At 45.6% G+C, this 13,285-nt stretch overlaps 1 long non-coding RNA gene across 1 annotated transcript in view; it reads right to left on the bottom strand.

Annotated features, from left to right (window-relative positions):
- Positions 1-9,055, bottom strand: part of LOC132648228 (uncharacterized) — a 65,085-nt gene extending 56,030 nt beyond the window's left edge. Inside the window, exon 1 of the long non-coding RNA XR_009586598.1 lies at positions 8,662-9,055. This is a non-coding gene — a long non-coding RNA (uncharacterized LOC132648228). The remainder of the gene's footprint in view (positions 1-8,661) is intronic.
- Positions 9,056-13,285: the final 4,230 nt, after the last annotated feature.

Here is a 13,285-nt window from a genome sequence, read left to right on the forward strand (position 1 = left end):
TGGTCTCTGGTAGCTGTAACAGCTTTTGGTTGTCACAGTTTCTTCATAAAAAAAAAAAAAATCTTTCTCAACCATCACCCCGGAGTTTGCTTCCCCAGCAGAGCCACAGTTATGATGCTTTTACAAACCAGGAAAGGTAACAGGTACTGTGCAGTGAAATCACTTGGGATCTGCAGAGCCCAAAGACTGAGGCCAAGCAGCCCATTGAACTTTAGAACTCCAGGGATGTTAAGAACTATATGCATTTGGGCAAGTGTGTATATCAGGAATATGGCATGAAAACTAAACATCTATTTCGCAGCACCTTAGGCAGCGTCTATAGTTTCCATGCAGCTTTGAAAGGCTTGGGGAGAAGCAAATGGACAATTCAGCAATTTCATTGAGCTTATATTATATTAAAAATATTTTATCAGCCATGATAAGCTAGGCTATATCAATGCTAACCTCTTGGTAGCCCAATGCTTTATTTCTTGCTCGTAGTTCATGTCCACACTAAAGCTAACTATCATAATCTCATTGCACTCACTCTGTGGAACAAGCTAGTGAAACAGTTGTTATTTTGAACTTGGCAGCTGATAACCCTGAAAAGAACATACTGGAAAAGTCTAAACCAGGATTAAGTGCTCAGCCCCAAATAGAAACACATCCTTTCTAGCTATTCCCACTCATAACACATTGGCTGAATGGGTTCTATGGTCCTGTCCAATTACAAAGGACTAGGAAATATAGTCTTCAATGTACCTGGAATGAACAATTGACAGCTTTATTCATGGTCATCACTAGCTTTCCAATGAAACAGAAGCCCAGATTTCTCCTCTTCTTCTTTCTGTGTACCTTAATTTCCCTGGTCACCACTTCATCTGTCTGCAGCTGCCTCTAGCCTTCACTGGCTGAACCAATCGCAAGAAAGCCAACAAGATAATATTACGGATACAGTTCTCAAGCACCCAGCCTCCCGGGCAGCAAAGGGGTAGGAGATATGAAAAATGGGGATACGAGGGGTGGGAATGTCAGGATATGAGCAGACTCATCTCAGTGAAACTCTAACCAGGCAGGATTAAAGAAAGGCAAGAAAATCACAGTAATTCCTGGCTTTCAATTTCACTAGGAATTAATATTTCCCAGGGAAGGGAGATGGCTGTGATTCTCCCTATGCAGAGAGAAAGGGAAGACAGTGGAACTTAAATATCATTAAATATCATTAGAAGAGTTTTTATAGGGGAAGAGATTCTCATGTTTTCCATGAGTGTTACTCTATCTGTGGCCTACTGTTCTAGAGAACCAGGTGCTTTCACAGTTGAGAAATAAATTACTCAGTGTTTCAGGACTGTGAACTTAGGCTAAGTGTCTTCAGAAGTTTCCAAGTCAGCAGGAGAAGCACCCATCAATAGAGTCAGAAAACTGAATGGTAAGTGCCAAGGGACATTCCCTTAATGCTTCTAGTTTCTCCACTGACCAACCTCGGCTTCCTGAGTCTTGGCTGCCAATGTGCACGTGGGCAGATGTCCAGTGAAGACTTTCTACCACTGAGCCCACCCTTTCCTCACCACCAAGAAAGACCCATTACCTCACTGGGGTCTTCTGACTGGTAAACTGACTGGACCACCTTCATTGTGACAGTGCCAGGCCTGTTAGGGGCTTGTGAATCATTGTACAGATCACTGGCCCAAGAAGCTTCATATGCTTGGTGGTATGGTTGGCTTCACCAAATCCCTCCCTGTAGCTGCAGTTCTATCTTCCCACTTTTGACATGGTGTTTCCTAGCCTGTAGTAACCTTTGAGCTTAGATGGTCAAGTCCTGCATAGATCTCCAACCTGAGCCTGGGCTTAATGCAGAGGCTTGAGTTGGGAGCTGCCTGCCAATGAGCTATCTGGCAAGAAACAAAGACTTTGCTTTAATTCTGATTTATTTTTTAAATGCATATGTCCGTCCAGTACCTAAGCAGCAAGTGAACCCACACACACTGCTGCCTGTCCATACCCTCCCCATAGCCCAACCACGATTGTTTTCTAAGTAAGAGCACTTTTCTCCTGAAAACTTCTCTTTGCTGACTTCAGTCTTGCAGTTTGAATGGGGGACTGTTGATCACAGTATATAGGTTGGGCACATGCCTGGAAGTGGCCCAATCAGAGCAGCAGTAATGATCAGCCCTTCAGTGGTCACATGTCTTCCTTCTCAAGTGTCCTTCCATCTTGTTTAACTGAATCCCGTTGGGGAGATTTTTTCAGTTTTGGTAATTGGACTACTTAGAGATGAGTACATAAACTTATAGTCTCCAACTGCCTTCAAAATACCAATCCTTATATCTATTGATAAGTTCAGCCCTGTCCTTCATCAAAAAGCTGCTCTTTGCATCAGATGGAGGCTGTCACGAAGAACTACAACTGATCAAAGCAAAGAGAATGACTGACTATTGAGTGTCCAGCCCCAGTGGGACATCTGTAATACAGTCCCTAGCCTCAAGTCTCGGGGAACACAGAAGAGGAGAGGGCAGAAAGGCTGTAAGGGCCAGAGGACCAGGATGATTGCTGCCAGGTAGTGTCTTCCAGACATGGCGGGGCGCTACACCCATAAATCTTAACAACGTGACTGCCTGCAGAAAACCACACCAGCCAACAATCCAGCACAGAGCAGGGAGGGCTCACAAGGCCCCCGCTGCTTAGAGTTCATTTTCATCAGGGACAAGGCCCTGATAGGTTGTCCATTTTGAAGTGGTCAGCTCTATGCTCAAGCATATATTCGTAACACTAATCAGGGCCAGTAGGGTCTGTGTGTGTGTGTGTGTGTAAAACAATCATCTTCTAAGAGGAAATAAATTTGAGACAGTTTGGGGATACATGAAAAAAGTTGGAGGGGGGAAGAATGGGCACAATGAAAAGATGTTGCACCTATGTATGACATTCTGAAAAAGAATTTTAAACTTAGATAAATGAAGAGATGCATGCAAAGCGTCCAGGATTCATGCCCTCACCAGAGGGAGAGAGAAACAGAATCTTCCGTTAGAGACCGAGGACTCAGCACTCAAAGCAGTAAAAAATGTCTGCAAGAATGTTCCCAAAATATCCTGTGATTCCCTGCTTATCCAAAGCCCCCAGCTCTCCCGGCAACTATCCTGTGCCCATAGCTCTTCCTTTTTGTCTGGGATATACTTAATTGGATTTCTGTCACAAGCAAGAGAGTCCTGCCCGCTTTGGTAGGGGATTAGGGAGAATGTATGTGCAGTTCTGGGTTCCTGGCCATCATGCCACCTTCAACCTAAATCCCTGACTAGTTGGATTAGGTAAAGCAATGGCAGAAAGTCAATAGTAATCAAATCTCCCTAAATGGGTCAGGGAGTAGAAGCCATGCCTAGTTCAGAATACAAAAAAAAAAATCGCCATGGCAGAATTTAAGGAGCTTAATTTGTAAAGGGGTTGGTTGGGTGGTTCTGCATCACGAGGAGGCCTTCCAAAGCTACCCTTAGGTGTTTGAACCGATCTCCTGCGCTGTGGGGGAGCTGCAGGGACTGCTGTCCTAGACCCCCAACCTCCCTATCAGTTTTTGTTCCGAACAACTGATCCTGTTTTAGGTGGTAGGTGGAAGAGATTAGATACTATGAGTGGCTTCAAGGGTCCTGGAAACAGATTCTGTGCCGACCTATTATCCTTAAAGGGGCGGAGCAGAGGAGAACGTAGCAAGGCTCGCCATTGGCAAACCTCAACCCTGGGCTCTCAGCGGAGAACCTCAACATGCAGCCCAAAGAGACGATTCCTGGAAGGCTTCGCTGGCTTGTGGACTGACCAACACCGCCACCTAGCGGGAAGCTTTGGAAGTCACCCCCATCTTCCATCCCAGATCAACCCCGGGGCTCTGGGACACCCCATCCTCTCTGCCTCAACTCAGTGAAGCTCTTTTATACCAGGCTCTTTGCGCCTGATCTTAGTTCTGCTGTGTACATAAACATAGTTATCTACGTGGAAATGGGGCTTCTTAATCCTCATCAAACATCGTAGAGACGGCCTGTGATTCCTCACCTCCACTCGTCCGCTTGAGATAAAGGTTAGACGCAAATGCTGTTCCCCAGAGTGGCGTTTCTCTGACTATCCTTCTGTCTACTTTTAATGCTACTTTCAGCCTCATGTTTTTACCTACCAATTTTGGGAATTGTCACTCATGCTAGTTGACAACTCCAGCACAGACTGGCATGTCTGCTATTGATTTCGTGAACTATGTCTGTAACTCAACTGAGATGCAGGTCTTCAGGAAGATCACAGCGTCTCCCCTCCCCTGTATGATGAGCCGGCACAAATCCCTGTGAACTACTAGGGCTGTCTTCCATGCCTGAAAGAACCACCAACACTAGATGTCCTTTACTGTCTGGGCTACTCATGTCATTGTCGGGGGCCTTAGAGAGTCAAAAGTTGCTATTCAGAGAGCACCAAGTGCGCTGGTGGTTGTCATGCCTCAAATGCTGTCGCCATGGTCTGATGTTTGAATACTCTACATCCGAGGAGGACATTAGAGCACCAAAGTTTCTGCTCTGCACTCCAGGGCTGGAAAGCTATTCCATGGAGATGCTCACCTTACTCCCAGTTCTACTCATTTATCTCTGACCCTCAGCTCTGTTCCCCTCTTCCTTCAAGCCTGGGTCAGAAGAACAGTAGGTCTATGGGACGGCTGACCAGCACCCTAGGAAGCCAGGTGGGATTCTTTTCCCCCTTGGTGAGTCGGTTTGACCAGGCCTGAAATCTGGCAGGAAAACTAGAGAGCCCACCTTACTAGTCTGTTTCTCGTCCTGAATAGAAACGGAAGATGATGATGAATTCTGGATCCAGGTTCCAGGCACCATCCCAGGTGGGCTCATTTAAGGAGACACTTGAACTTCCATCTACTTGTGGCGTGTTATATTCATCCTAGACTCAAATGTGGGGGGAAGGCTGGGGACAGAGACATGAATAAGCAGAAGATAGCAAGAAGGCCACCATCAAGATTCCATTAAAATAAAAGAAAGTGCCCACAATTTGGGTCATTTGACTCTCTCTCTCTCTCTCTCTCTCCCTCTCCCTCTCCACAGACGTGCAGGTGTCTGTGAAGGCCAGGATAGGATAGGGCATTGGATCCTGCGGAGCTAGAGTTACATGAGGCTGAGCCACCCGACATGGGTGGTGGAAACTGACCTGGGGTCCTCTACAAGAGCAGCAAGTAATTTTAACTGCGGAGCCATCTCTCCAGCCTCATTTGATGTTCCCTTAACATGACGTCCTACTTACTTTTATGTAATACAGAATTGAAGTTGTTTAAATTGAATGATTTGCTGGCTCCACATTTTTCCTTCCAGGGTAAGGAGTGAAGCTGAGTGGGGAGGCGTCTTGTTCTGTGTACTTTATTGACCCTGAGTTTTTAACAATTGCTACTGTCAGAATAAGTCCCAAGGATTATGATGATTCTTTCCTGTTGATTGAAAACTCCATCCTGATTTTCCAGGGATTTGGGACTTTCTTCTCCACCCACCTCCTGGGAAAAGTCATGAAGATGGAGCAGTTGGGGAGTGTCTCCATGAGCAGGACTTTAGTTAGCCTGAAAGAAAGCAAAGGTTTGGCCTCATGCAGCAGGGACCTGGTCCTTTCACTCTTCTGTGTTGCTGTCCCTGTTTTGGACAGTGCTCAGTCCTACAGAGAAAGCTTCTTTAAAAAAAAAAACATAATTTATTCTTTTCAATGTACAAGTATGTGTCTTTGTGTGCATATGCACATGTGTACAGGTACCTGTGGGGGCTGGAAAAAGGCATACAATCTCTAGAGCTGGAGTTGCTAGCAGTTGTGAGCTGTCTGATACAGGTGATGAGATCTGAACTCCATTGCCCTACAAGAGCAGCAAGCACCCCTTACCACTGACTGAGCCACCTCTCCAGCCTCACATTTACAAACCTATTATACAATGTCCATGGCTTGCTGGAGGCAAGGAACCTGTAACTTATAAAGGTGCCATTTATGGATAAGTACACAAGACATATTTAATCTAGACACACTATGCTGCACCCTATGAGCAGTGAAAGAGGGAGCTATTTAGACCTGGGAAAGGAAGACCAGAAATTGGAAAGATCCCTTGAGGTACTTAGGGCTGGTGTGAGTCTGAGGCCAGAGTGGCCACTGAGAAACTACTATAACTAAGCTCCCGCCTAATTCCTTCCTCCAGAATATCCAGCTCATTTCTCAGTGTCTGGGCTTCCCAGATGCCAGAATCCTGAGAGGACACAGCAGTCATCCCTCCCTCAGCTGCCTCTGAGCCTTGAGCAGCAAGCACACTTAACAACTGAGCCATTTCTCCTGGCTTTCAGGCTTTCAGCCCCACCCCTTCCTGTCTGCTCTCTGCTTCCTGAGTGCTGGCAGAAGGGGACCAGCTGCCTCACTCTCTTGCGGCCGAAGGACGACACCCCTCCTCCCGCTACTTCTTTGATTGATGGATGGGTTCTTAGTTTACGTGTGTGGATGTTCTCCATACATGCATCTCTGTGTGCCATGTGCCTACATTGCCCCCGGAAGCCAGAATCCCCCGAAACCGCAGCTGCAGATGGTTGTGAGCCAACCATGTGGGTGCTAGGAATCAAACTCTGGTCCTCTGGAAGAGCATACAGTACTTTTAACCATTAAGCCACCTCCCTGGCCCCAACTGCAGCCAAAACAAACCCTTTCTATTTTAAGTCGCTGCTTGTCAAGTGTTTGGTCACTGCATTGAGATAAGAGGTGTGACAGACACACCAACAGCAGGCGTGTGCACATCAGAGTCCGTCTGCGTGACACCTTCCTTTAGCCGGCTCTTCGTGCGCCGCACCCCGATACACTACCTCTGCTTCTCCAAACTTCAGGCTAGCTGGGCGCTAGCAGGAATGTCCATTATGGCGTTCAAGCACAGGTAATTTTTCTTTATTGGCCAATTACATATTGTCAGTATGTAAATTTAGAAAATTTAGAATTTGCACCGAAGCAAATTCTCCATATCACGGCAAGCTATGTAAGCACGCAGCTCACCTGGTGACACTGCAAAGCCACACACACCTGCTGCGGGATCCTCTGTCCGAGCCTCTCCCCTCCCACCGTGGGAATCCTGTCCAGTTTCTCCAGGCTGCTCTTGAGAATAGTTCTCAGGAGTTCAAATGTTTTTTTAGAAACCTCAGAAGAACAGAATGGACAAACATGGTGGTTCAAGAGGGAAGAGAATCTTTGAGCAACAATTGCAAGAATCTCAGTCTTTAGGTTTAAAGAGCCCATAAAATATTAAGCAGAGAGAATTTCTAAAATGACACACACTTCGATACATACCAGTGACATTTCCGTATCTCCAGGATAAAGGAAAAATTTCAAAAGCTTTCGGAGATGAAAAATGTGTTCCTTTTTCGACAAAGGACCAGGAATCAAAAGGACAGAAGACCTCATCAGCAATTCCCAAGGCTAAATGGCAGGAGAGTGAGCCCTCAGAAATCTGAGCAAGGCGGTTGGGGTAGAAGTCTAGGTGCAAAATATCAGCTCATGGGGGAAAAAACAAATAACATCAACACTCTTTACAACTCTAGAGCTTGTGTGAACTATTTTAAGGGGGAGTGTATGTAAGAGAAACTTATCAGTGTAAACGTAGGAGACAGAAGCAGAGAGACTGGGCATGCTGTCCGGGTGTGATGACGCATGAGTCTCTCTAAAGGATGGAGGCAGGACAGACCAGCCAGGTGATAGTGTGGATGGCTGGGCACTTCTGGCACACATCTGAGAGTTTTCAGGGTGGTCTCAGGTTCCCAGTGTGGCATCCCAGTTTCTCTGCTCACCCCTGGGGAGGAGCCTTGGCATGAACTCACAGATGGACTGCAGAGACCAGAGGTCAATGCCACTCCTCTGGTGGAGATTTGAGGGATGCAATCCCACCGGAGTCACAGGAGCGCACTGATGTGCAAGGATTCTCAAAGCTTGTAACCATTAACCCTGGATATCAGAAAGAAAGAAAAAAAAAATCCAAAAAGGGCAAGGGCAGACCCATGAGAAAACAGAGGATCTGGTCACAGCCCAGAACCAGCAAAGGAAGCTAAAACATTATGAGAGAAATTCCACATGACTCAAGGCCTGGGCCAGACAAGAAATAATGGCACTTTTTAAAAATAAACATTATGGAGATGCCTCACTGCTTAAGAGTACACGGCGCTCTCTCAGAGGACCAGAGTTAATTCCCAGCACCAATGTAAGGCTGGGGCCAAGGCAACCCACCATCCCAAGACCCTCTGCGGCAGATGCCTCAGGCTTTGGCAATTCTAAACCTCCGCTGTCCCACCCCACCCCAAGGGTTGGGGCAGCCCACTAGCTGAGGTAGCTTGCCGTCCAAGCCATCCTGATGTCCCACAAGCTGCGGTGACCCACTGCCGCCCCTCCCTCCTTGTGGCAGCCAGGAATCCAAAGGCCCACTGCAATCCTCCCCCTCCCAAAAGCTCCTCAAAGCTCAGGACTTCCACACTCCGGAAATCCTTGTCCCAGAAAGCTCCGCCCCCTAAGAATTCCTATCTACAGGCTGTGTTTGCCCCAGTCCCCTGCTGCCTTCTTCCGGGAGCAGAGGCGGCCACTCCTGGATTTGTCCCTCATCTCCTGGATTCGTCCTTTCGATAAATCTTTTAAGAGATTTACTGTTTGCTGTGACTCACTCACTCTTTGGAAGAAGAAGAGAAGAAAGAAGAAACGAAGAAGGAGGAAGCTCAGCTCCTAGGCTCCTCAGCTCAACAGGGATTGGGGCTACCTCCCCTGGAAGCTGCAGCGGCTCTGCCGAGAGGCCTCTTCTCAGAGCTGTATGGTTCCCGGGCTCCCGGGCCTCAGGATACCCTTGTGACACTGCACCACGGAGAGCTGTGAAGTTTCTGGGCTCCCTCCCATGTCTCAGGGTACCCATCTCAGAGCCGCGATACCTTCCCAGTCCTCGTAGCTGTGACGCAGATTTGCGGCCCTCGGAGTTGTGAATGGTCTGGACACAACCTGATCAGGAAGTCAAGCCAGACAACACACAAAATAACAGCAGCGCCTGCTTTAGATAGCTCAGAAGCACGCTCAGCCAGGGGATCTGCCTCACTCTTCTGACACTTAGTGTGGGAGGGGAGAGAGTGGGGTGGTAAGCCGTACCATGAATAGAAGCCATGAAATCAGAAGCCTATAAATAAATCAATTAGATTTCTGTTTGAGAATCACAACCTACTGAAACACACAGAAGCAATTTCAGTGTGTGCCCCAAACAGAAGTGACAAAAGCCTCCGCAGAGTGAAAAGAATACATAAACAAGAGAGAGGGAGGGAGGGAGGTCAAGAGAAACAGAGATCGTGATTACTCCCTTCATTCCAAGTGTGTCTAACGTGAGCAGACAGGGATGCATTTTTTTTTATTCGCTATGACACACAGTTAACAGCAGAAGGCTGGCAGATGGCTCTGAGGATAAAGCATTTGCCACGCAAAGTATGAGCAGGGTTAACATACCCAGAACCCGTGTAAAAGCTGGGGCGCCGCGGGGCCTTGTTTAGCAACCAACACGCAAAATGACTGATACCCCTGAAAACCTGGGCGCAGATAGTCCAGGCTGAAACAGAGAGGGCAGGCGCCCTGGGTGGTGACGTCGCCTGGGCTGACTTCAGCACGCTGAGGTCCTTCCGGGAAAGGGCATCAGCGTTTCTGACTCAGCACCTGCTTCTGCTTAGTTCTCGGTGGGTTTGTGTGCTTCTGAGGCCCTGAAGGCTGTCACCGAACCGACGCAGGAGCAGTGGGATCGGACGGTGTTTTCATCTCCTGCCGGTAGCACAACCCTAAAGATAAGGGCAAACAAACAAAAATTTTCAGGCTTCCCTGAGAACCCAAGTTAGAAACATCTTTAAAGTCTCTGCTTCTTCTTTACTGTTGAGTTTTGCCGTGTCAGTTTATTTTTCTCTCACATGGAATGTTCCTTACAATATTGTCTTTGACAGCCAAAAAAAATCTCCCCCCCCCAAAAAAAAAATCATACTTAGGAATGTTGTTTTCACATCCCCAAATGTGTCTATGCTCTCTCTTGGCTGTGCTTCCTAACTTAATTGGCCTGCGGTCAGATAATCTGGGTAGTATTGACTTCTTTTTAAATAGCGTTTATGGATTTTATTCACCAGTTTAACATATGCCTAATTTCTACAAGTGTTGTGAGTTGCTAAGGGAAACCTGTATTTTAAATTTGGGAGTAGAAGATCCAATATGTGTTCACTGTATTTTACTTATGAGAATGATTTCCAAAGATATGGATTTTTATTTACTTGATCTATAAAGTTTAAGATTAAAAAAAAAAAGCTCCATGTGTTGCAATTTTGATATTTTTCTTGCATTTAACTCTTTTCTTTCCTCATATATATATGAGGGCAAACAAACAAAAATTTTCAGGCTTCCCTGAGAACCCAAGTTAGAAACATCTTTAAAGTTTCTGTATGTATGTGTGTTTATATGTATGTGTGTATGTATGTATATGTGTGTGTGTGTGTGTGTGTGTGTGTGATGGTAGCGTTATTATTTAAGACAGAGTTTTTCTGTATCCTGGAACTCACTTTGTAGACCAGGCTGGCCTTGAACTCACAGAGATCCACCTGCCTCTGCCTCCCAAGTTCTGGGATTAAAGGCTTGCAACATCACATCTGGATTTTTAATCTATTATTTTGAGACTATTTTGCATGTATAATATTCAGGAGACACAATATTTTAGCCCTCTCGTAAATTGACCTTTTTACCATTAAGGAGTCATTCTTTTTTCTTTTTTTAATTTTTTATATTAATTACAGTTTATTTACTTTGTATCCCAGCTGTAGCCCCCTCCCTCATTCTCTCCCAACCCGACCTTCCCTCCCTCATCTCCTCCCATGCCCCTCTCCAAGTCCACTGATAGGGGAGGTCTTCCTCCCCTTCCATCTGACCCTAGCCTATCAGGTCTCATCAGGATTGGCTGCATTGTCTTCCTCTGTGGCCTGGTAGGGCTGCTTCCCCCTCAGGGGGAGGTGATCAAAGAGCCAGCCACTGAGTTCATGTCAGAGACAGTCCCTGTTTCCTTTACTAGGGAACCCACTTGGATACTGAGCTGTCTTGGGCTACATCTGTGCAGGGGTTCTAGGTTATCTCCATGCGTGGACCTTGGTCAGAGTATTAGCCAAAGAGCCATTATTCTTATGCAAAAGATATTTGTAGAGCTGGTCTATCTCACCTTGAGAAAGCAGTAGCTTTGCTTCAGTTTGTATTTGCTTAGTTCTATGTTATTCTCTCTTTCTGTCATCCATGTTTGAAATAATCACTTCTGAAGAGCACACAGTCAATCTTCTAAGCACCCTCTGGTCAAACAATCTGACCTCTTACATTATCTAGCTCCTTGATGTTATTAATTATGATTATTGAATATTTATATTTATTTCTATAATCTTTTGTGCCACTAAATCTCATCAATTATAAGACACACATTTTCATATATTTGAAATTAGAATGCTTCTTATAACTCATGTAATTACCAGCTTTTTTCTTTCTTCGTTTCATAAAAGAATCAGGCATATTCTGCAATCAGTGTAATCTTAGAGTCTGTGGAATATAATATTTGTTTTCCACTTATATTTATTTCTTCTCTCCAGCTCCTTTCTCATATTTATTAATTTTATTTTTTAACTTTTTTTCATTCTATACATGAGTGGAAGCTACACATTCTATCTGTGTCGCTGTAGTAATGACTCTTAAATGGTACTAAGCCTGCCCACATTAAAAATTTAAAGCTAATTAGTCTCTAATTTGCAGTCTTCAGAAAGTCACCCCTGAAACAAGAGGGTGGGCATAGGATTTTTGGAGAAACATCAGGAAACAGTGTCTGTAATGAAGTCATGGGAAAGTGGGGGGCCAGTGAGAAATGAAAGCCTGAAGTGGCAGTGAGCTGCTGGGTACTGTTAAGGAAACCGGGGGCGCACACTCTCTGAGGAAGCTGCAAACTTGCAGGCTGTGCACGCTAAAGGCGCCTAGAGAAGACATGTCTGAGAGAGGCATGTTTGTCCTGTCAACACTATCTGTGGCTGACGTGGAACCCAGATTCTCTGGCTTTCCTCCTCCCCATTGCCCCCCCCCCATTGCCTCCTCCCCTGGGCCTCAGCGCCAGAGTGAGGGTGTTGAAGCACCCAGCCTTGTGGACTGAGCAGCTGCTGGGTTCTCAGCCTCTGTGGTGTGGAGAGAGCCATTGCAAGGACTACACTGCCTCTATCCTGTCTAATAAGTGCCCTTTGTGATATGTATTCTTTCCGAGAGTTCTGTTCCTCTAGAAAACACTGGCTGACCCACGGTTCAACACGTCAGCCTGTGCTACAGGAAGAGCCACCGTAGACATGGGTGGTTTCAGGTCTGAGGTCCCTCTACCAAATATCTCTGTCTCTGGGCTGCTTAGATTTGGGTCACCTTGACAAAAGCTTGAGTCATCTTGGAAGAGGAAACCCCAGTTCAGAATATGCTTCTATCAGACTGGCCTTCTGGGGGGCATTTTTTAAAATTAATGTTTTATATGAAAGGGCAATTCCCACTGTGGGTAGTGACCCTTAGACCTCTGGTTCTGGATGGTATAAGAAAGCAAGCTTAAGAAGTCATGGGGAGCAAGCCAGCATCCTCCGTGGCCTCTGCTTCAACTCCTGCCTCCAGGTTCCTGCTTTGAATTCCTGCCCTGACTTCCCTCAGTGATGGACTGCCAGGTGAAAGAAACCCATGCCTCCTCAAGTTGCTTTTGGTCATGGTTATCACAGCAGTAGAAAGCAAACAAGGACAATCCCATGAGCAGAGGCACCTAGGGACTGAACTTTGCTCTGGGTGACAACTGGATCATCTCAGAGAAACTTAAAACCACTGTAAATCTTGGTAGGTTAAGTATTGATTAAGCCCAGAATGACAGGGCCTATAAAGTATATCAAACCCTTGGCATTAATTAGCTTGTGTTCATTTGGGGTAATCTCTACAAGTTGGGTATTTTAAATGCTTGCAAAATATAATTGAATTTGGCATATTCAAGCAAGTGACAAATTGATCTATGCTTCTAAATTAAATGTTGGCTTGATTTGATGTTAAATGGTATAAATGGAAGATAATTTATAATTTAAGGTAATATATAAGATAATTTATAATAAATGTTAAAATGGTTAAGAGAACTTGCATTGCAGAGTTGTTTGATCATGCAGGAAAGGCAGACTAGTCTTGGGCTGCAAGTCTCTTGTACTTAGATATTCTAACTTTGTAAAGAAAAATAAAATCTATTAAATTTGCAAATGTT

The sequence above is a fragment of the Meriones unguiculatus genome, chromosome 16, assembly GCF_030254825.1.
Source record: "Meriones unguiculatus strain TT.TT164.6M chromosome 16, Bangor_MerUng_6.1, whole genome shotgun sequence".
NCBI classification, from domain to species: Eukaryota; Metazoa; Chordata; class Mammalia; order Rodentia; family Muridae; genus Meriones; species Meriones unguiculatus.